Here is a 22,649-nt window from a genome sequence, read left to right as displayed (position 1 = left end):
TGTAAGGTGGTTATACAGACTCTTCCAGGGGAAGAGTGTTTTGGAAGGAAGAGGTGGTGAGCATGGATTAGCAGGCTTTTATCAATGTGCGCAGTCTAGAAGTGACAATTGTTCCTGGAAAGGAACAAAGCTTCTTTGGAATGGGAATGGCTTCCAATGGAAGCAATTATGTGTATGCAAATAATTACCCTGAGAAATGCAACTGTGAAAGAGTGAGATACAAGTGCCTATATTGGAAGGGTCATTGTGTTTTCAAAAGAGGTAAGATTTTAGCATCTGAGTAAGTTTGAACACTTCCAGTAAGAGTCCAATAGTGAGCAAAAATTTGAGGAATGGACATGGAGGTGATAACTGAGAGCCTGAGGTTGAAGAGGGAGGGATCTGAGACAAATGTGACTCAAATGAGCATTGAAAGGGAAAATCATTTATTTACTGTGAAAGGCAGAAGGGAGAGGATATTGCAATCTGATGGGTATTCAAATAAATAGGACTTGTCGACTTCCACATCTGTGGACTTATAGGGCTTATGTTTCTGAGATAAGGTAGCAACTCTCCTTTCCCATAGAAAATGCGGCTCTAGGGGCGCCTGGGTGGCTCAGTCGTTAAGTGTCTGCCTTCGGCTCAGGTCATGATCTCAGGGTCCTGGGATCGAGCCCCACGTCGGGCTCCCTGCTCCGTGGGAAGCATGCTTCTCCATCTCCCACTCCCCCTGCTTATGTTCCTGCTCTCACTATCTCTCTCTCTCTGTCAAATAAATAAATAAAATATAAAAAAGAAAAAGAAAATGCGGGTCTAAGTTTGAAGAAAGTGATAAAGTCATTCCAAACTCATTTGGTAAAATGGGATTGATAGATATTTAAAGACAGGTGGATTTGGGAACAAAAATGAGTGCCTAGATGAAGTAGGATATCACTGATTTGTTGTGATGTTGAGTTACCTGTCTTGTGCACTCTGCTTTAAGATCACTCAGCTGTTTGTGCTCAGGCCCATACAATAAAATAGTTCATTTTGGGTTGAGACTTAGCTCTGTGGATAGAGTCGGAAATAAAGGCAAAGACACAATGGATTTAAGAGTCACAGATTGTCAGGAAGATAAATCAATACAGGAGGGAAGTAAAGCAAACAATGACCAGAAGTCCAGAGTTTAAAAAATAAAAAGCGGGATTGTGTTATAGGATTTTGTTATTTGTTATAGGACTATCTGTGCTATGTGTATAGATAGGAAGTGACACATAGAAGTTTAGTGGCTTAAAGTAATAATTTAAGACAGGGTTTAGTTTTAGGAAATGACAAAGCCAAAAGTATGGCCATAAGAATAAGTGAGATAAATCAGGTCATGAAAAGAAAGATGGATTGGTCACATTGCTGAGGACAAGCACTCCAGTAAGGGAAAAAAAAAAAAAGTTATGGTACTGGTGTCTTTTGTAAATGAGAGGTAGTCAGTAATTTAGTAAATTGTCTCAATAAGGGGAGAGTGGGTTCACTACCTCTTTAGCATGAGCCTTAAAACATATTTTTTTTAAAGGAGTGGAAGAACAATATCCAAGGCAAATCATTTAAGAGCAGGGTGTTTATTATGTGCATAGACTGACCCTGAGATACAAGGAAAGGGAATGTTAAGCAGTTCCATTTAAGACAATTAGTGCTCAGTTTCCATTCAGGCAAGGAGGTGGGATAAGGTTCATGAAGAAGTGGCTGAACAAGAGACAGGAGTTCCAAAGGGAGGCTTAACTGTGACTGACCCAGGGCTGTCAGCTTTTTAAGATCTCTTGTGGGGTGAGCCTATCACTGTTCTCTCAAGGCACCACTCCGGCCTTGCGTGGAATATTTCAGAGGCTCCATCTTCAGTGGAAGTACATTTAACATGTTTTAAATTAAACACAATTTGATTCTCAGTTCCTTTTAAAAGGTCTCTAGACCTTTGTGTTGTGGCATTAAAAGGGCCACTGTTACCTGTGTTCTTGATTACTTACTTCTATTCTCGGTTGTTCAAGAACTATGATATACTCAAGGGTATTATATTTTTAAGGAATCATTTCAGAAATTTGTTATAGCATGGACTAAGAAAATTATATGGAACTTCTAATGAAGTCCATACCTACTACTACAAATAAATTTCTATAAGCACATATGTAACCAATGGAAACACATATAATTTCCCTGGTTGTTGTTTAATCATTTGGTTGATCTATTAACTGTATACAATAAAAAATAACATTATGATGTAAACATCAAATTTTGTTAAATATACCACTTTACCAACAATGTTATGACTGTGAAGAAAAGGGAAATTGACATTCTATCATTTCTATCTCTAACACAGAATGAAAAGTGACTTTAACCCCCAATGGCTCCAGCTAGATCCTGAACCATTTTTATGTGATCATGTGATCTAAAATGTTTTCTTGAAGATCAATTACCCCTAAATCTGTCATTTGAGAACAATGACTATGACATTATCCCTGGTTTTAACTTATGTCCTACTTTCAACAGGCAGCACACAAACAGACACAGATGAAGGGCCAGAGAGAAGAGCCAGGAGAGACTAGGTACTGGTAACCCTATACCAGCCCACAGTGTCCTTTTGATTGATGTATTTTCTTTTTTGTCCTTTTTTTTTTTTTAATTGACAGAGAGAGAGAGCACAGCAGGGGGAGCGGCAGCAGAGGGAGAGGGAGAAGCAGGCTTCCTGCTGAGCAGGGAGCCTGATGCAGGGCTCCATTCCAGGACCCCGGGGGTCATGACCTGAACTGAAGGCAGGCGCTCAATAACTGAGCCACCCAGGCACCCTGACTGACCTATTTTCTTTTTTTTAAAGATTTTATTTATTTATTTATTTACTTATTTACTTGAGAGAGAGAGAACGAGAGAGAGACAGCATGAGAGGGGAGAGGGTCAGAGGGAGAAGCAGGCTCCTTGCTAAGCTGGGAGCCCGATGTGGGACTCAATCCCAGGACTCTGGGATCATGACCTGAGCCGAAGGCAGTCGCTTAACCAACTGAGCTACTGAGGTGCCCCGAATGACCTATTTTCTTATAACCTCTTTCATATCTGTCAGTGGAGTTGGGCTGATTAGACTGACATTTATTTAGCGCATAGTGTTTAAAGTGAACACAATACATAACATGGTGGTCAAAAAGACATGCTGTATACCAATCAGATAGTCATTTGTTCAAATTCTAGCTCTTCCACACAAAGGAGCATGGCACGCCATATACCATTTAATCAATGTCACCCTTAAATAACTCAAAATTTAAAAGAAGAAAAATAATATTTACTCCACAGTAGTTTCTATTTAAATTCATTGAGGGATCTCTGCATATATTAGGTAATCTATACCTAGTGGACTGTTCTATGGAGTGGATATGTTGATGTTCTTTTTTTTTTTAAGATTTTATTTATTCATTTGAGACAGAGATACAGAGAGAGAGCATGAACAGGGGGACAGGCAGAGGGAGAGTGAGAAGCAGACTCCCTGCTGAGCCAGGAGCCCAGGGTAAGGCTTGATCCCAGGACCTGGAGATCATGACCCGAGCTGAAGGCAGATGCTTAACCACCTGAGCCACCCAGGTGTCCTGGATATGTTGATGTTCTATACAGGTTCCCAATTCAGGCCACAACAACCACCTGTTGATGATGGCCCACACCTGCATCCCTCTATGGGCTGTGCACTGGGATGCTGAATTTGAGTTTATGCCCTCCAAGGGGCATTCTGTACCACTGACTGGATAAAAAGACCTGCAATTTTGCCCTAGCTTTCCATGGAATTCCCAGGGCCTCAGGTACAGATGCATTGTGAGGCAGCTTCACTACTGGCCTATGCCTGCCTCCCTCACTTGCTACAGGTGCATCTCCTAATAGGGATTCCAACATTCCTTACCTCTCCAGCCCTGGCTTAATATCTACCCTCCAGGGTATCACCTTTAAAGTAGAACACAGTGGTGCACACATCAATTTCAGTTGGTATGAAACAAGAGGGGATGGAAGACAGAGGTTAGAACACATAGAACCTCACACAATGTGGGAAGATAGTTTTGCTATCATCATACAAAATGTATGCAATCACATTTATATTGTAACCCAAAACTGGGTTTACCTCTTGGTGGCCATCAAGCCAAAAGACATAAGCAAGCCAAAGACTGGAAAAGGAAGGATTTTACTTTCAAAATATCAAATTTTATATTGCTCAGTGGGGCGTCTGCTTGAAATTCTCTCTCTCCCTCTCCCCCCCCAAAAAACAACTAAATAAATATTTATTTTGTAATTTTAAAAAAATAGTTTATTTATTTGAGAGAGAGAAAGAGAGAGAGCATGAATGGGGAGGAGAGGGAGAAGCTAGGGAGCCTGACGAAGGGCTCGATCCCAGGACCCTGGGATCATGACTTGAGCTGAAGGCAGACACTTACCCAACTGAGCCACCCAGGTGCCAAAAAACCAAATATATATATACATATATAGATATTTGGAGAGAGAGGGAGAGCACACACATTGGGATATTTCCTAAAGCAGTATCTCCCTGAACAACAAAACTGGGAAAGTTTTAAGCTAAGTGTGCATGTGTATTTATAAAGGGGCTTGGCAAAGGAGAATTTAGTGTAGGATTGAGGTAAAGTTTTCCTAAATTGACAGAGTAGGGGTCCTAGTTGATTGAAGTCACAAGGGCCAGGAAGGGTAGGTATCATTAATTCTCTGGCTCCAGTTAATTCTGTGTTTGAGGGCTCTAAGGGATTTAAATCCTGCAAAGCAACACAAGAATGTGGGGGGATGGGTACACGAAAAGATGCTCAACATCATATGTCATTAGGGAATTGTTTGTAAATTATAAAAACAATGCGCTACTACTGCACATCTATTAGAATGGTCAAAATCCAAAACATGGACAATAACAAATGCTAGTGAGAATGTGGGGAATAGGAATTCTCATTCATTGCTGGTGGGAATGCAAAATAATACAACCATTTTTGAACACAGTTTGGCAACTTCTTATGAAACTAAATATACTCTTATATAATCCATCAATCATTTCTCTTAGTATTTACATAAAGGAGTTAAAAAATTATGTTCAAGTAAAATCTTGCACATGGATGCTTATAGCAGTTTCATTTATAATTGCCTGAAGTTGGAAGTGACAAAGATATCTTTCAAAGATATCTTTCAATGGATAGATAAACTGTGGTACAACTAAAGAATGGAATACTATTCAGTGCTAAAAAGAAATGAGCTAACAAGCAAAGAAAAGACATGAGGGAACCTTAATTATGTATTATTAAGTGAATGAAGCCAATCTGAAGAGGCTACATACTATAGGATTCCAACCATACAGCATTCTGGGAAAGGCCAAATCATGGGGACAGTACACTATCAGTGGTTTCCAGGCATTGGAAGGAGGGAAGGGTGAACAAGATGAAGACAGAGGATTTTTGAGAGGAGGGAAGTTATTCCCTATCACACTTTAAATGTGGATCCATGTCATTTGTCAAAAACCAAAGAATATACAACATCAGAGTGTACACTCCAATGTAGACGATGAACTTTGGGTGGCAATGCTTTGTTAATGTAGGGCTATGGTTTTTAAGAACTGTGCCACACTGACGGGTTTGATAATGGGCAAGGCTGTGAAGTGTGGGGTTGAATAATCATTCACGCACTCTATAGTTACTGCTCAAGTCTGCTATGAATATATATCCCCTACAAATATAAAGTCTACTGAAAATAATAGACCTAAAGACACCTCCAGATTGAAAGTGAGGGGATGGAGAATTATCTATAATGCTAATGGATGTCAAAAGAAAGCCAGAGTAGATATACATATATCAGACAAGCTAGATTTCAAAACAAAGACTGTAACAAGAGATGAAGAAGGGAACATTATCATAATAAAGGGGTCTATCCAACAAGAAGATTTAACAGTTGTAAATATTTATGCCCCCACATTGGGAGGATCAAAATACATAAAACAATTAATAACAGACATAAAGAAACTCATTGATAATAATATAATAATAGTAGGGGACTTTAACACCACACATATCAAGGGACAGATCATCTAGGCAGAAAATCAACAAGGAAACAATGTGCAAAACAGAATGAATATATATGATAAAAGTTGACTAATTATTACTATATTTGTGGAATAGGAAATAGGACAAGGAAGTATAAGCAAGGTGCAGGAAGTGAAATCTAGAAATCTCACGGTGGTTTTGGAGGGAAGAGGCAAGGAGGAAATATGGAGTGTATAGTGACACCATGTAGAAGAAATGACAGGGAACACTAAAAATAAAAAGTAAAAGAATGTGTCACACACACACAAAAAAAGACAGGAAAGGATCAACTGAGGAACAAGAGCAGTAACAATCAAGATGAAGGGAAAATAAGTAATCAGGTAGATTCAAAGCCTGAAACAGAAATTTAATTAAATAGGAATGGACTTAAAGCACCAAACACCAAATAAAGGCAGAGACTGTCAGTCGGATAAAAAAGAACTTGATTTACACAGTCTCTAAAAAAAAAAGAAAAAAAGAAAGATGCACATAAAAAGTAAAGTATAGAATAAGGATATATTGTGGACTATTATTCACTTACTCTAGTAAGCAAAGGGATAGTGGAGTAACCAGTGATATTAACAAAATGCATTTCAAGGTGAAGATTGTTGCAAGAGGTAATCAAGAGTATTACATGATGGGAAAAGGAGAATACTTTACCAAAAGTAGGTAACAGAAAACAATAATACAGATAAAAACTGAAATCAAAATTAAGTAGAAAACATACAGAATAGACAAATTCAAACCAAATGTTCATTCTATGAAAAAACAGAATATATAAGACCCTATTGAGGAAAAAAAATAAATCACAAATTACCAATATTAAGAAAGAAAAAAAAATCACTATATATCCTATGGATTATAAGGGATAATTTATTAACTAATTTTAGCCCAATTAAAAACAGCACACCCTTATTTTGCACTTACTCATGAGTCTACTGGGTCAAGAGGCACTTTTCCCTAGGGTCTCTCCTTTAGTCAGGCCAAGGCTGAGGCTGGGTCATGCCAGTGGCAAGGCTGGCATCAGGGTCTGGATATATTTTCATGTATGGAACTCAGAGTAACAGGACATGCTTTTCCAGTTGGTGTAGTAAAGATGCCTTCTGGAGAATTTGCACATGTATGCCAAGATCTCAGTCATATTAGAGGTGCTATTGTAATTTCCTGTGCAAAAGAATGACTGAGATCTGCAAGTGGGGAACTTGGAAATGGAAACATTAAATTGTCACAAACAAGGAACGCCAGTAAAGAAGAGAAAGTTGTTACCATAGAGATGAATGAGCCAATTCAACTAACTTTTGCACTAAAGTACCTGGGTTTTTTTTTAATTGATATCACTTGGTCATAAATAAGCCAAATATCACAAAGTGACAGCTTCACATTAACTAAATATAGTAACTTAAAAACTAAATACCTGAATAATTCAGCATTCTTTTGAAAAGTGCAAACAAGGGTTCACTTTACTAATTCTATTAAGTAGATATCACTGTTTTTTTTAATTTAAATTCAATTTAGTTAACTACATTGTATTATTAATTTTAGGGATAGAATTTAGTGATTCATCATTTGCATAGTTGAACATAGGGGGAAGGGAAGAAAAAAATAAAATAAGATAAAACCCATGAAAACCAAGAAAAATGATCCCAGGTGGAAATTTAGTGGTGGATATAAGAGGGAAGCAAAACCATAAGAGACTCTTAACTGTGGGGAACAACCTGAAGGTTGCTGGAGGGGAGATGGGGGAGTATGGGGTAACTGGCTGATGGGCATTAAGGAGGGAACGTGATGTACTGAGCACTGGGTGTTATAATGCAAATGATGAATAACTGAACACTACATCTGAAACTAATGATACACTATATGTTAACTAACAGAACTTAAGTTAAAATAAAATATTCTCCAAGAATGGGCAGACCCGTGAGCATGCCCTTCTGGCTTACACACTGGGTGTAAAACAACTAATTGTTGGTGTTAACAAGATGGGATTCCACTGAGCCACCCTACAGCCAGAAGAGATACGAGGAAATCGCTAAGGAAGTCAGCACCTACATTAAGAAAATTGGCTACAACCCCGACACAGTAGCATTTGTGCCAATTTCTGGTTGGAACGGTGACAACATGCTGGAGCCAAGTGCTAACATGCCTTGGTTCAAGGGATGGAAAGTCACCCATAAAGATGGGAATGCCAGTGGAACCGCACTGCTTGAAGCTCTGGATTGCATCCTGCCACCAACTTGTCCAACTGACAAGCCCTTTGCGTCTGCCTCTCCAGGACGTCTACAAAATTGGTGGTATTGGTACTGTCCCTGTGGGCCGAGTCGAGACTGGTGTTCTTAAACCTGGGAGGGTGGTCACCTTTGCTCCAGTCAATGTTACAACTGAAGTAAAGTCTGTTGAAATGCACCATGAAGCTTTGAGTGCGGCTCTTCCTGGGGACAATGTGGGCTTCAACGTCAAGAACGTATCTGTCAAAGATGTTCGTCGTGGCAATGTGGCTGGTGACAGCAAAAATGACCCACCAATGGAAGCAGCTGGCTTCACGGCTCAGGTGATTATCCTGAACCATCCAGGCCAAATCAGTGCTGGATATGCACCTGTGCTGGATTGTCACACGGCTCACATTGCTTGCAAGTTTGCTGAGCTGAAGGAGAAAATAGATCGTCGATCTGGAAAAAAGCTGGAAGATGGTCCCAAGTTCTTGAAATCTGGTGATGCTGCCATTGTTGATATGGTTCCTGGCAAGCCTATGTGTGTTGAGAGCTTCTCTGACTATCCTCCTCTGGGCCGTTTTGCTGTTCGTGACATGAGACAGACGGTTGCTGTGGGTGTCATCAAAGCAGTGGACAAGAAGGCAGCTGGAGCTGGCAAGGTCACCAAGTCTGCCCAGAAAGCTCAGAAGGCTAAATGAATATTATCTCCAATACCTGCCACCCCAGTCTTAATCAGTGGTGGAAGAACGGTCTCAGAACTGTTTGTGTCAATTGGCCATTTAAGTTTAATAGTAAAAGACTGGTTAATGATAACAATGCATCGTAAAACCTTCAGAAGGAAAGGAGAATGTTTTGTGGACCATGTTTTTTTGTGTGTGTGTGTGGCAGTTTTAAGTTATTAGTTTTTAAAATCAGTACTTTTTAATGGAAACAACTTGACCAAAAATCTGTCACAGAATTTTGAGACCCATTAAAACAAAAGTTTAATGAGAAAAAAAAAAAAGATAGGACTAATCTCTATGGCCATTTAAATTCTGACCATCTATATTGATGTAAAGTCAATTCCTGCACCTTCATCTTACATGCTACTAGAGGAGTGACTGAAGCAGGACGTACCAAGTGAAGGTCTAGCAAACTCATCTCTGCTTGCTTCCTTGCTTATTATAATGCTATTCATTTCTCGAGATATCCACCACTAAATTTCCATCTGGGATCATTTTTATTCTTCTTGGGGAACATTGTTCATATATATTTTTGAACTGATACCATTAGCTCAGTTTTTGTGTTCCAGAAAACAATCTTTAATTTTTATGTTTATTATCTGAAAATTTGAGAATGTATTTCAAACATCAAGAAATTTTACATATGTGTGTATCTATCTATCATATATCTATCTATCTATCTATCTATCTATCTATCTATCTATCATCTATCCATACACACATTTGCAGGTAGTTCCTTAATACAAGGACATTCCTCTGTATAACTATAGTACAAATATCACACACCTCAGGTTTAGCATTCACAGAACACTGTTTGCTGTTGTTTGTTTTAATACTAAGTCCATAATAAAATTTTCCCAAGTGACAGATGAAAGTGATGATTGGAAGAGCAGATATATTTTCCATTTTTAGGATGTAAAACTCAATATATATCAATAAAATGTACTTTCCTACTTTTACTGCTTTCACCGCCACATTTTTTCCACTTGTCTGCATGCATGGAGAGGTGTGTTTTATTCTTCTATTTTTAGTACATTTTTCTATTTCTCTTTTCATTTACCATGTTTCTGTCAGGTGTTCTACTGATATACACGTATCCATAGCTCTTATATTTTAATTATGTGATACTTAATGTGTTCTTTTTTGTTCTTAAGCAGTGAGTTTTCTTTAACTTCTCTTAACTTTTCTTTAACTTCTCTAGTAGTACAAAGAGGACTCATATCAGAAATTGTAATACTGCTAGTATATAACAAGCATTGATTTTTAAAACTATTTTCATACTAATATTTTATATCTTTAGCTCATTCCCTTAGTCTTCTGCTACTTAGTATGCCAGCTTTATTTTTTTTCTCACTTCTCAATTCTAGCGATTTAGCATACAGTGCAATATTAGTTTCAGTTGTGGGATTTAGTCATTCATCACTTACATACAACACCTGGTACTCATCACAAATGCACTCTTGAATCCCCATCACCTATTTAAACCATAACCCCACCAACCTTCCCTTGGTAACATCAGTCTGTTCTCTACAGGTAAGAGTCTATTTCTTGGATTACCTCTTTTCCCCCCACGACAATTTGTTTTGTTTCTTAAATTCCACAGATGAGTGAAATCATATGCTATTTGTTATGACATATTTTGCTTAGCATAATACTCTCTAACTCTATCCATGTCCTTGCAAATGGCAACATTTCATTCTTCTTTATGGCTGAGTAATATTCCATTGCATATATACATGCCAATTCTTCTTTACCCATTCATCAGTCAATGCACACTATGGCTATTTTCATTGTTGATAATGCCGCTATAAATACTGGGGTGCATGTATCCCTTCAAACTAGTATTTTTATATTCTTTGGATGAATACCTAGTAGTGCAATTGCTGGGTTGTAGGGTAGTTCTCTTTTTAAATTTTGAGGAACTTCTATACGTTTTCCAGAGTGGCTGCACCACATTGCATCCCCATCAAGAGTGTAGGAGGGATCCCCTTTCTCTGCATCCTGTCAACACCTGTTGCTTCTTGTATAATTATTTTTTAGCCATTCTGAGTGGTATGAAGTGATATCTCATTTCAGATTTGATTTATATTTCCCTGATGAAGAATAATGTTGAGCAACTCTTCATGTGTCTGTTGACCATCTGTATGTCTACTTTGGAAAAATGTCTATTCATGTCTCCTACCCAATTTTTAATTGGATTATTCCTTTTCATGGTGTTAAATTGCACAAGTTCTTTGTGCATAATAAAGATAATATAAATATAATAAAGATAATGATATTCTCTTTGGATAATAACCCTTTATCACATTTGTTATTTGCAATTATCTTCTACCATCCTGTAGGTTGCCTTTTAGTTTTGTTGTTTATGTCACAATGCAGAAGCTTTTTATTTTGTTGAAGTCCCAATAGTTTATTTTTGCCTTTGTTTTCCTCGCCTCAGGAGACATATATAGTAAGAAGCTGCTATTGGCTGATGTCAAAGGGATTACTACATGTGTTCTTCTCTAGGATTTTAATGGTTTCCAGCCTCACATTTAGGTCTTTAACCATTTTGATTTTACTTTTGTGTATGGCGTAAGAAAGTGGTCTAGTTTCATTCTGTTTGTTGTTGTCCAGCTTTTCCCAACACCATTTTGAAAAGATTGTTTTTGTTTTCATTGGATTCTTTCCTGCTTTGTGGAAGATTAATTGCCCATATAGTTGTGGGCTCATTTCTGGGTTTTGTATTCTGTTCCATTGATCTATGTTTTTGTTTTGTGCCAGTACCACACTGTCTTGATCACTACAGCTTTGTAATAGAGCTGGAAGTCTGGAATTGTGATGCCACTAGCTTTGCTTTCTTTTTCAAGATTTCTTTTGCTATTTGGGGTGCTTTGTGACTTCATACAAATTTTAGGATTATTAGAAATCTGTGAAAAATTCTAGTGGCAATTTGATAGAGATCGCATTAAATGTGTAGATTGCTTTGGGTAATACAGGCATTTTAACAATATTTGTCCTTCAAATCTGGGAGCATGGAATATTCTTCCATTTTTTGTGTCCTCTTCAATTTCTTTCATAAGTGTTCTATAGTTTCCAGAGCACAGACCTTTTTGTTAAGTTTATTCCTATGTACTTTATGGTTTTTGCTGCAATTGTAAATGGGATTGATTCTTTGATTTCTCTTTTTGCTGCTTCATTAGTGGTATATAGAATTGCAACAGATTTTTGTGCTTTAATCTAGTATCCTTTGCTGAATTCATTTAAATCAGTTCTAGCATTTTTGGGGGGGGTTGAGTCTTTTGGTATTTCTATATAGGGTATAATTGTCACTTACAAATAGTGAAAGTTTGACTTCTTCCCTGCCAATCCAGATATCTTGTATTTCTTTTTGTTGTCTGATTGCTGAGGCTAGGACTTCTAGTACTATGTTAAATAATAGTGGTGAGAGTGGACATCCTTGTCTTGGTATTGGCTGTAGAGGAAAAGCTCTTTGTTTTTACCCAAAGAGGATGATATTAGCTATGGTTTTCTGATATATGGCCTTGATTAAGTTGTGGCATGTTCCCTCAAACCCTACTTTGTTGAGGGTTTTTATAATGAATGGGTGTTATACTTTGTCAATTTTTTTTTCTGAGTCTATTGGAAGGATCACATGGTTCTTATTCTTTTATTAATGTGGTATATCTCATTGATTAATTTGCAAATATTGAAACACCTTTGGAGCTCAGGAATAAATCACACTTGATCATGGTGAATAATTCTTTTAATTCACCATTGGATTCAATTTACTAGTATTTTGTTGAGATTCTTTAAAAGATTTTATTTATTAATTTGAGAGAGAGAAAGAGATCACAAGCAGGGTGGGGAGCAGAGGGAGAGGGAGAAGCAGACACCCCATTGAGCAGGGAGCCCAATACAGGGCTCGATCCCAGGAGCCTGAGATCATTGGCTGAAGGCAGACATTTAACCAACTGAGCCACCCAGGTGCCCCATGAGAATTTTTACATCCATGTTAATTGGGGATATTGGCCTGTAGTTCTCCTTTTTAGTCGGGTCTTTGTCTAGGTTTGTAATCAAGGTAATGCTAGCCTCATGAATGAATTTGGACGTTTTCCTACCATTTTTATTTTTTTGGACAGTTTGAGAATCGGTATTAAATCTTTAAATATTTGGTAGAACTCCCCTGTGAATCCTTCTGGCCCAGGACTTCTGTTTCTTGAGAAGTTTTTGATTTACTTTTTCAATTTCTTTGCTATCAGTCTGCTCAAGTTTTCTATTTCTTCCTATTTCAGTTTTGGTAATATATTTTTCTAGGAACTTATCTATTTCTTCCAGATTGTCCATTTTGTTGGCATATAATATTTCATAATATTCTCTTATAATTGTTTGTATTTCTGGGGTGTTGTTTGTTACTTCCCCTCTCTCATTTATGATTTTATTTATTTGGGTCCTTTCTTTTTCTCTTTCATAAGTCTAGCTAAAAGTTTATCAATTTTACTAATTTTTTCAAAGAACCAACTCCTTGTTTCATTGATGTGTTCTTTCTTTTGCTTTTTTTTTTAGCTTCTATATAATTTCTGCTCTAATTTTTATTATTTCCCTTCTTCTGTTGGCGTTATGTTTTGTTTTTCTTTTCTGAGTTCCTCTAGGTATAAGAATTTTCTTGCTTCTTGAGGTAGGCCTGTACTGCTGTATACTTCCCTCTTAGGACTGCTTTCACTGTATCACAAAGATTTTGGACCATAGTATTTTCATTTTCATTTGTTTTGATTTATTTTTTAAATTTCTTCTTTGATTTCCTGCTTGACTCATTAATTCCTTAGTAGCATGTTGTTTAACCACCATGTTTTTGGTCTTTCAAAACTTTTTCTGGTGCTTAACTTCAAGTTTCATAGCATTGTGGTCAGAAAATATGCATCGTATGATCTCATTCTTTTTGTACTTGTTGAAGCCTAGTTGGTGACAACTGTGATGTATTCTGGAGAATATCCCATGGGCATGCAAAAAGAATGAGTATTCTGCAGCTTTAGAATGACATGTTCTGAATATATCTGTTAAGTCCATATAGTCCAGTATGTCATTCAAAGCCATTGTGTCCGGATTGATTGTCTGCTCAGATGATCTGTCCATTGATATAACTGGATGTTAAAGTTCCCTCCTATTATTGTAGTATTATGAATGAGTTTCTTTATGCTTGTTATTAATTATTTTACATATTTGGGTGTTCCCAAGTTGGGGGTATAAATATTTACAATTGTTAGATTTTATTGGATAGTTCCCTTTATTATGAAATAGTGCCCTTCTTCATCTCTTTTTATAGTTTTTTGGTTTAAAATCTAGTTTGTCTGATACAAGTATCACTACTCTAGCTTTCTTTTGATGTCAGTTTGCAAGATCAATGTTTCTCTATCCCCCTCACTTTCAATGTATCAGTTGTCTTTAGGTCTAAAATGAGTCTCTTGTAGGCAGCATATAGATGAGTCTTTTTTTGTTGTTGTCATTTTGTTTTTATCCATTCTGATGTCTTATGTCTTTTGATTGGAGCATTTAGTCCATTTACATTCAGAGTAATTATTGATAGATATAAATTTAGTGCCATTTTATTAGTTTTTTTAATTGTTTCTGGAGATTTTCTCTCTACCTTTCTAGTCTTTGTCACTTTTCATATTTCCTTTCCACTCAAAGACTCCCCCCTTTAACATTTCTTGCAGGGTTGGTTTAGTTGTCACAAACTCCTTTAGTTTTTGTTTTTCTGGGAAACTCTATCTCTTTTTCTATTCTGAATGACAGCCTTGTTGAGTAGTGTATTCTTGGATGCAGATTTTTTTTTTGCCCATTTAGCATACTGAATATATCTTACCACTCACCTCTGGCTTGCCAAATTTCCTTGGAGAGGTCTACAGCTAGACTTACGGGTCTTCCCTTGTAAGTTAGGGACTGCTTTTGTCTTGCTGACTTTAGTATATTTCGTTGTCACCATATTTTACAAATTTAACACTATGTCTTGGTATTGGCTTGCTTTTGTTGATTTTGATGGGAGTTCTCTGTTCCCCCTGGATCTTGATATCTGTTTCCTTCCCCAGATATGGGAAGGTTACAGTTTTATTTTTTATTATTTTATTAAAGTTTTATTATTTTTCAAATAAATGTTCTGCCCCCTTTTCTCTCTTCTTTTTCTGGGACTCCTATGATAGGAATGTTAGTATGTTTGATGTGCCACCTGTGTTCCCTAAGTCAATTCTCGTGTTCCTTAAGTCAATTCTCCTGTTCCGTAACTCTTCTCTTTTTTTGTTCTGCTTCATTGTTTTCCTTTATTTTACCTTCTATATCACTTATTCCTTCCTCTTATTCTTCCATGCCTGTGCTTATTGCACCCAGTCTGTTTTGAATCTGTTATTTTATTTTTCATTTCAGACTTTTTTTTTTAATTCTTTTATCTCTTCAGTAAGAGAGTCCCTGTAGTCTCCCATTCTCTCCAACCCAGTGAGTATACTTATGATTGTTGCTTTAAATTCTCCATCAGGCATATTACTTATATCTGTTTCAATTAGATCTATGCCCATGACCTTATCTTGTTCTTCCGTTTGGGATGTATTCCTCCATCTTGGTATTTGACTAAGTCTCAGTCTTCTCCTCTGTGTTAGAAAAGCCTGTTATGTTTCTTGCTGCTATGTGCAATGGCTTTATGAAGAAGTCCCAGGGCGTGTGCTTCAAGGTGTGTCTCTGGTGAGTCCTGATACACTCTATTGTTTTGGCTGTTCTATCCTTCAGGCCCATCTTCTGCAGAGGTTCTCCTTGCCTGCAGTAGGGGGTGTTTAGACCTTGGCTAGAGTGTGCTGAGTTTTAACTAGGTGTGCTCTGGTCTGCTTATTAAATGAGACCTGATTTTACTTCCACTAGAACTGAATCCTTGCAGAAATCTCTAGTTGGGAGATGTGGTATGTGCAGGGGTTTCCACTGGTCTTCTAGGGAGGGGACCCACTGGGCTGGGGCTTAGGCACACTTACCCCAGAAAAGCAGTAGCAGCAGAGCACAGGGGGCAGGACTTGATGTAATCAGGTTAGCAATCCAGTGTTGGTGTGGTGCTGTTTACTGAAGCTAGTTTATGCTGATGGCAGGGGAGGGGAGGCCAGGGAGGTAAAAGAAGACAGCTCCTTTGTCCAGGGAGAGGGGTCTCTGTGCTTGCTACTCTTAGGGAAGTACTTCCAGAAGAACAAAAAATCTCTCCCTGTGTGTCCCATGCATTTTTCAGATCTCCATTTTCACACTGTCTCCAGGCTGTTTGCCTGCCAGGAGCAGCACGGTGCACCTTGGACTCTATCCCAGTCAAGCCTGCTGATCCTTAAAACTCCAAACTTTAGGGATGTGCTCTGGTGGAGTCCTGTGCTGATCTTCTGGAGAGGGTCTTGACACACTGGGATTGAACCAAATTTAACTGAGAAGGGCAGGTGCATCAGAGTGAGTGGCCTGGGACCTGCAGCAAGCATGCCAGTATCAGGGTTAGCTTCCCTCAGCAGGTGTTTCCGCATCTATGCTGACGGGGATGGGAGGGAAATGGTGCTGGCAGGCTCCTTTGTCTCAGAGAGGCATCTCTCTGAATGCCACCTCTCAAAGGTGTGCTCCAGGAAGAGTGAACAATGCCTCCCCTGTAAGCCTTAGGCACTTCTCAGGGCCATCCACCCCTGGGTTGCCTGCCTGCCTTCTCTCCATGAGCAGGGCTCTATCCCAGCCAAGCACCCTCAAGGCTCTATCCCAGCCAAGCCCACTGACCTTTAAAAGTCCAGGCTTTAAGCCCATCTGGTTACAAGAACGCACAAAAATCAGCCCCTCTCATTTTCCCAGCCAATGACTGGGGAAATGGTCTCCTCATGTGTTCCTCTGTGGATTCTACTCTCTCTTACCTGTCTCCACAAATATGGTACCCTCCCTTCCACAGCACCTGCACTCCATCTTTCCCCAAACCACATCACCACACTTCCTATGTTCTACAATGTGGCTTCTTCTCCCCTTTTAGTTGTTGAATTTGTCCTGTCAGTCTTCAGGTAGATTTATGGAGTATTTGGAATGATTGGATAGTTATCTAGTTGTGTTGGTGGGAGAAGGTAAGTCTGGTCCTCTATTCCACTGCCATCTTCTCCTCCTAAAAAACAGACTCTTAAAAACAGAGAACAAACTGGTGGTTACAAGATGGGTGGGGAGATGAGTGCAATCGATAAAGGGGATTAAGAATACACTTATCTTGATCAACACTGAGAAATGTATAGAATTGCTGAATCATTATATTGTGTACCTGAAACTAATATAACACTGTATGTTAATTATACACGAAAATCAATCAAAGTACTCAACATCATTAATCATCTAGGAAATCATATCAAAATCACAGTGAGATGTTGTCTTACACGTTAGGATGACTAAAATAAAAAAAAATTTTTTAATAAATAAAAATAAGAAATAACTATTGGCAAGGATGAGGAGAAAAGGCAACCCTCATGCACTGTTGGTGGGAATTAAATTGGGGATGCCACTGTGAATATAGTATGGAGGTTCCTCAAAAAATTCAAAATAGAAATACCATATGTCCCATTAATCCCACTACTGGGTATTTACCCAAAGAACAAAGAAAACACTATTTCACAAGGTATAGACACCTCCAAGTTTGTAGCAGCATTATTTACAATAGTCAAGATATAGAAGCAACTCAAGTGCCCACTGATAGATAAATGATAAGGATGTGGTGTACATACAATAGAATATTTTTAGGCATAAAAAATGAGATATTGCCATTTGAAAAACATGGATGGATTTAGTGTATATCATACTAAGTGAAATAAGTTAGAAGAGAGAGATAAATATCGTGATTTCATTTATATGTGGAATCTAAAAAAAAACAACAAAACAAAACAAAAACCAAAAATAAATGAACAAAACCAAAGAAACAAACAAAAACCAAACTGTTAAAAACAGAGAACGAACTGGTGGTTGCCAGAGGGAAGGTGGGGGTGGGGACGGGTAAAATAGATAAAAAGGATTAATATTTACAAACTTCCAGAAGAGAGGCACTGTACTTAAAATGAGTAAGTCATGGGGATATAAAGTACAACATAGGAAATGTAGTCAACGATACTGTAATAACATTGTATGGTGACAGACAATGACTATACTTATTGTGGTGAGCACTGAGTGATGTGTGGAATGGTTGCATCACTATTTTGTACTCTTGAAACTTGTAAAGCATTGTATGTTAATTATACTTCAATTAAAATTAATAAAATAATCATAAAAAATGAAACAGTAAAACATTAAAAAACAAATTGGGACTAATTCAAGTGGAACTGCTTAATATCTCTCTCCCATTGTATTCCAGGGCCAGTGTATGGACATGATATACTCCTTGTGTTTAATGCTGCTGAGAATATTTTTCTCCTACTCCATTTTGAAAACATCTTTGAAGTTTCATATTAAGGAAGTACAAACTAACTCATCCCTCATTGAAACTATTCACTTAAAAACTGGCTACTTTCCTTTATAGATGACACCAGAATAATGATTTTTTTTTTTCAAATTTAAGTCTGCCATTTGGCCTCATCCATTTGGCAATCCATCTAGACATCTTGTTATCAGTTTTTTGACTCTTTTCTATAATGTCGTTTTTGTTTTTTTATCTCATTTGTCTTTGGCCATATTTTGGACTTTGTTGTTATCCATAATGGAACAATGTCTTTTTTTTTTAAGATTTTATTTATTTGACAGAGGAAGACACAGTGAGAGAGGAGACACAGCAGGGGGAGTGGGAGAGGGAGAAGCAGGCTTCCTGCTGAGCAGGGAGCCCAATGTGGGGCTTGATCCCAGGACCCTGGGACCATGACCTGAGCCAAAGGCAGACACTTAACCGACTGAGTGACCCAGGCGCCCCAGGAACCATGTCGTAAGTTACTAATTTGGCTAGCCAAACTACAAAATATCACATTCTATCAATCCCTATGAGTTAAATAACTATGACAACAGCAGTTTTAAATTTTAACTGACATCTCATTGTTTGGTCTTTACAATCTGAGACTCTAACAACTGTCACTCCTTTGCTCTTATCTCCAACTATGATGACAGAGCTAAGCCTCAACCCAAAGTCAACCTGCCTTCCATCATATTGCATCAGAGTCCAAACAACAGATGAGTGATCTTAAACAAAAGTACACAAACAGGTAGGAAAGGGTCACAATAAGTTGATCATATCCTACTCCCTAGAGACTTAATTTTGATGCCAAATCCACCTTTGTCTTTAGTTCGTTGTCAATTCCAATTTCCAAAAGGAGTACAAAATGCCTTTGTCATTTTGTTGAAACCCTATCCTCACTCTTGCAGTAAAAGGAGCTGATAGCATTATCTCAGAATTGAAAGATGAAATGTAATCCACATAAGTTCCCAGGTTACATCTGGCACATTATCTTGCCCCCATTTCTTTAAATGCTCATCAGATTAAAATGATCCTCTTTCCCTCTTACAGTAAATACTTTTCCTAATGAATCTGGACATCTCCACATTTTCCCTAGTTCTCGTCTTTTTAGTCTCAGGTTATCAGTGATCACTTTGTGTACTACATCCAGATTTTTGTTCATTATTGGATACTTACCACAAGTGTTCAAACTCACCTAGACAATAAAATCTTCCATCTAACAAAAACACACATACCCTTTCAACATCACAACTTTTCTCACCTCTTCACAAATGGGTTTCTGGGTAATTTTTTGCATGTATAATTGCTTCCAATTCTTTACAAAACCATTTTCTTCTCCCACTGCCACTAATATGCTGTGCACCTTCCCCAGACCAAAGAATCCACCCTTTCCAGGAAAACAGTACATCTGTGTGGAGAACTTTTATGGAAAATTCTTAATCCTCACTATTCACACTTAATGCCTCTTCCTTCTGAGACCTCTCATCCCTCAGAAGAGTCTGCCTACCATCTTATAAATGTCCTCCCACCTCTTAACCCCCCCTTTTCTTTTTTTTGGTTCTTCTTCCACTTAAAATTTATGTTCTGAATTCCCCTGTGCTTGCTCATTTATTTATTTGTGTATACACACTCTTGCTGAAAAATAGTATTTATCCCTATTTTCAAATATCACCTACATGTTAAAATCTTGCAAAATTTTAACTGTAGATCAGCCACAACTCTAAGCTCCAGAACCATATAGCCAATTGTCCACCTGATATCATTCCTTTGAAGTCTCTCATATGTGTATAAATACTTTTTTTCTCTCAATATGCAGAACCTAGGACTTTTATTACCAGTAGATGTGCCCAACAAATGATAAATGGAGTCCTTCTGGTTGAAATGAAAGGATGATAGCAATTCTAAGTCATATGAAGCTATAAATATTTCTAATAAAGAGAAACATAAAATACAGTATTATAATTTTGGTATTTAACTCTACTTATTATTTATTACGACTTAAAATGGAAACACATTAAAATAATTTTAAATCTATGTTAAATATAAGTCAGCATTGTGGTGGCATGAGATGTCCCTCCTTCACAACCCTCTTTTTATTAACAATAATGAGACATTCATACAGAGACATACTCTGTGGAAGTGGTTGGATCCGGTACTGAACTCCAAGGGATGTGGAAGAAGTCTCACCTACCTGTGCATCTGCTTACAGGTAGACAGACCTCGCTATTAGGTGTTGGTAAGGTGTTAGTAAGAGCAAGATTCACCAAACCTGCCCCAAACATTCTCAGATGTAGCTGGGAAAATACTAGAGATCACTGACTTGAACAGAATCCCATGAACAAGAAAGAATTTGTAGCCATACAAACTCACCAAGGGGAGACTCCAGAATGCCAATGGAACAACATCACCCTGATACCAAAGCCAAATAAGGACACTACAAGAAAAATAAAAATATAAGCCCATGTCCCTGATGAATATAGATGCCAAAGGAACAAATGGAAACCCAAGAAATAAACTCCCACATATACAGTCAACTAATATTTGACAAGGTAACCAAGAAAACTAAATGGAGAAAGGATAGTCTCTTCGACAAATGGTGATGGGAAAACTGGATAGCCATATATACAGAAAAATGAATTTGTACCTCTATCTTCTATCACTCACAAAAATTACAAGACACAGAATAAAGATGGAACATAAGATCTGAAACCTTAAAACTTCTACAAACAACAACAAAACATGAAAGAAGCTCCTTGACATTGGTTTTAACAATGGTTTTTTGGATATGACACCAAAGCACAAGTAACAAAAGTAAAAATTAGCAAATGGGACTACATTCAAGTAAAAAGCATTTGCACAGCAAAGGAAACAATCAGCAAAATAAAACACAACCTATGAAGCGGGATACATATGTCATATAACTCAATAACAACAGCAAACAATCTGATAAAAAAAATTGGTACAGGAACTCAACACAATTTTTTTCCAAAGCAGGTATCCAAATAGGCAACAGGTAAGTGAAAAGATGGTCAACATCATCAAGCATCAGGGTAACGCACATCAAAACCACAATGAGATAGTGCCTCACACAAATGGAATGTTGGAATGGCTATCATGAGGAAGACAAGAGATATTCAGTGTTGGGGAGAATGTGGAGAAAATGGAACCCTTGTGCACTGTTGGCAAAATGTAAATTGGTTCATTTAGTATGGAAAATAGTTTGGAAGTTCCTAAAACAATAAGAAAAAAAAAAAGGAAGAAAAGAGCTACCATATGATGCAGTAATCCTATTTTGAGGAATATAGCCAAAGGAGATGGTATCAGTATCTCAAAGAAAAATCTTCACTCTTACATTCACTTAAGCATTATTTATAATAGTTAGGATATGGACAGAACCTGTTTGTCAGTGAATGGATGGATAAAGAATATGTGGTGTTTACATGTGATGGAATATCATTTGGGTATGAAAAGGAAGGCATTTGGGACATCACTGATGTACCTTGAGGGCATTATGCTGAGTAGGATAAGTGAGACAGAAAGACAAACACTGTATAACATCACTTATATATGAAGTCTAAAAAAGCTGAATTTGTAAAACTAGAGAGTAGAATGGTGATTAACATTGGTGGGATGGGGGGCAGGGACAGGAAGATGTTAAAGGATACAAACTTGTAACGGGTAGTAAAGAAATTCTGGAGAACTAATGCATAAGCAGAAAGAAGGGGATAATAAAATATTAGAACCAAGATGAATAAAATAGAGAATTAAGAATAGAGAAAATCAGGGAAGGCAAAAGTGAAACGGGTACACTGGGGCCCAGCTCCTAAGATGTCATCCTTTCCTACCCTCCACCCCAGCTAGGTGTGCCTGGGAAGAAGATCCAGTGAGGTCTAGGGGACTGCAAAGTGGGGACAACTTCACTCCTCACCAATAGGCAGTCCCAGCCCTAGAGTCTGAAGAGTCCATAGAGGGCTTTGGCTCTTTGACAGAGGTAGCCTGAGCCTGGGCTAGTTCTATCTTTATATTTGTCCTTCCTTGGTGAGAGGAGAAGCCACACTCCTTGGATTTACTCTGCATGGTCCTCTAGGAGTCGTTATTTTTCTGTAGGGAGGATTTGCACGGGGACTCCACCATCGGTCTGTTGTCTTCTAGACTAGACTGTGTGTGGGTAGATGAGACCCTACTGTCCTCTGAAGTAAAGTCAACCTCAAAGTAGGTTAGTGGATGCTTTATTCCTTAT

General features: G+C 37.9%; 1 protein-coding gene across 3 annotated transcripts in view; it reads right to left on the bottom strand.

Annotated features, from left to right (window-relative positions):
- TRIM58 (tripartite motif containing 58) overlaps window positions 1–22,649 on the bottom strand; it is a 64,435-nt gene that overhangs the window by 34,619 nt on the left and 7,167 nt on the right. The gene's annotated exons all lie outside the window — the stretch shown is intronic.

This window comes from Callorhinus ursinus, unplaced genomic scaffold (assembly GCF_003265705.2).
Source record: "Callorhinus ursinus isolate GAN/ISIS: 27379988/994484 unplaced genomic scaffold, GSC_fseal_2.0 scaffold105, whole genome shotgun sequence".
Lineage (NCBI taxonomy): Eukaryota > Metazoa > Chordata > Mammalia > Carnivora > Otariidae > Callorhinus > Callorhinus ursinus.
This window is presented reverse-complemented; position numbering and strand designations above follow the sequence as displayed.